We start from the raw sequence: 2,672 nt of genomic DNA on the forward strand, positions 1-2,672 counted from the left end.
TGCCATGGAGTGGATTACAACTCAAAGCGACTCTATTTAGGCCTAAGTAGGGTTTTTGAGGCTGTAAATATTTAGGGGAACGGAAAGACTCAAATCCTCATCTTTCTCTACGGAGGAGCTCAGTGGGTTCAATCCACAGACCTTGTGGTTAACAGTCCAGTGAAATTAAGATGTAGAACTGTGCCTTCCAAATACAGTGGCAACTAGTTAAGGTGAGTATTTTACATTACTCAAAGCAAACTTACTGCCATGAATTCACTTTTTCATTCACACTGGTTGTTGTTGTTGTTAAGTGCCAACGAGTTGGTCCTAACCCATTGCAACCCTGTATAGGGTTTCCAAGGAGCAGCTGGTGAGCTTGAACCTCTCTTTGTGGTTCAAATTGACTTTGCAGTCCACTGCATTTTAACCCACAGTGACACACCAGGACTTCATTTTCGATCACAATAGCCACATTTTAACTGTAGAGTACCTACTACTGCCTACTAGGTACTGCATTATAGACAACAAAGCTACAGAAATATATGTCTTGAAAGAAAGCCCGACAGAAAAATACAAAACAATACAGGCAGTCCGACTGATTACTACAAGACCAAGCAATTTGCTCACCCAGGAGACATCAAGGCAAGTGGTCGAGTCCCTTCAGGGCAAACCCGCTTCCAAGACTAAGACTCAATGGGAATATACGCTCTGATTGTAGACCACACTGGTCACCCATATGGGAAAGTGAGGGAAAAACAGCAATGAAGCTGCGAGCTAAGCCCTACAATGTTCAATAGACTCCTGTGAACACGGTGGAGACCTGGTTGGCCAGCACTGTGGCAAGACCTGGGGACTCTTGGGCCAGAGTCAGTGACATAGCCACAGAGGACTAGAGTAGAGAGTGAAGCATCCAGCTGATAAGAAGAGAGGGCATATGCATATGAACACCCACACTTGCAGATAATACCCACTTGACCTGGCTTCAATGACTGGATGATCCGAGCTCAACTAGAAGAAGAAAGAAGAAGAAAAGAGTAATTTGATACAATTTGATGAACTTGACCTACACCCATGGGTGCAGTAGCTCAAAAAAGGGAACAAATCTTTACAGTGAGAATCATTCCCACGCACTCCATACACAGAGTAGACAGGGATGGGCAACTTGGACATTGGATACCCAAAGTGGGGGAGGGGGGACTACAAAGGCAAGAAGTGACTGGCTTACAAGCTTTCAAGAGGGAGCCTAGATCCAGAGGGCGTGAAAGAACGTAGAATCTCCACTGAGTAGTATCCAATCTGTCTGTGGGGCTAATGAAAGGAGATGGGGATAGGTCCCTTGTGGTACAATGCTAAATAATTGTTATCAGGACTGACTGTGACGGTTGGAAATGTAAAGGTGGACGTTTTGTAGCAAAAGGAGGTGAATAACTGACTTTGCAGTCCATGAGCAGAGGTCCCTGGAACCAGCAAGGGAGAAGAGCGGAGTGTGAGACCCTACCCAGAGAAGCAGTGACACCAGAGATGGAGGCAGAGACAATGATGTGGAGAGATGGAGCAGCTGGGAACTCTAGTCCCAGAGATGGAGAGGGGCTGTGTGCTGACTACAGGAGGGCAGGCTTTCAGGGTATATCCTTTGGTTGGTTAATGATGCGTGGAGGGAATTGTAACCTTGGCAATGAAACTATATACAGTAGGATGAATGTAAAGCTCATGTTCTTGCATGTAAACTATAACATAATTCATAATAAGCATTAAAAAAAGAAAAAGAAAAAGAAAATATTGTTGAATGGTTATGGACAGAAGGGATTGTAATCGTTGCAATAAAATGAAATACAATTGGTTGAATGCAAAACTGATGGTTTCCCATATAAACTATCACTCAGTTCACAATAAAAGCTTTAAAAAAAAAGACTTCATAATCAATAAAGCACAGGTAAATATCTTTCTGATACGCTCTGCTTTCAGCCAAGATCCATCTGATTTCTGATATTTCACATTCCACATAGTCCTCTGAAACAACCCTGAACCTCTGGGAGTTCCCTGTCAATATAATGATTTTTAAATTACCTTTAGCAAAATTTTACTTCCATGAGATATTAATGATATTGTCTGATGATTGCCTTAGAACATACAAAAGATCTATCCCTCTTCCACATGATGTTCTTTAAATATTTTGAGATGATTTAGTTATTACCTGGGGAAAAGTCATGTGACATGGTATCAGGTCCCCTTAATGTCATGATGATCTGAGAATACACTCCAGTGTGCCAATGTTCCAACTAAAATGTGGTGCTTGAATTTAAGTATAATTGTTCCAAAGCAAATAGTAGAGAGCAACTCTTTTTTTATCCTAAATTCGAATTTAAAAGATCAATCTATGATACGGGTTTGGTGATTTTTGGTAACATCTAACATTTTTTTCAAAATCTTCAAGTCAATGAAGCCTAAGTGTACTATGGATAAGGAATACCAAATTTTATTAGTATATTTTAGATGTTAATCATGAAATTTGCTTAATTGTTACTCGAAAAGAAAATTAGAACTCATAAGCCGTTTCCATCCTACAACATGGGCCCAAATTCTTAACCCAGTTCAATTAGTTGGAAAAATTAATATACAGACTCTGTAATTATTATGTTGTTCTAGGTACATTTTTTTTTTATTTTTAAGATACTTGAATATTTAAAATA

This window comes from Chrysochloris asiatica, unplaced genomic scaffold (assembly GCF_000296735.1).
Source record: "Chrysochloris asiatica unplaced genomic scaffold, ChrAsi1.0 scaffold00010, whole genome shotgun sequence".
In the NCBI taxonomy this organism is placed as follows: domain Eukaryota; kingdom Metazoa; phylum Chordata; class Mammalia; order Afrosoricida; family Chrysochloridae; genus Chrysochloris; species Chrysochloris asiatica.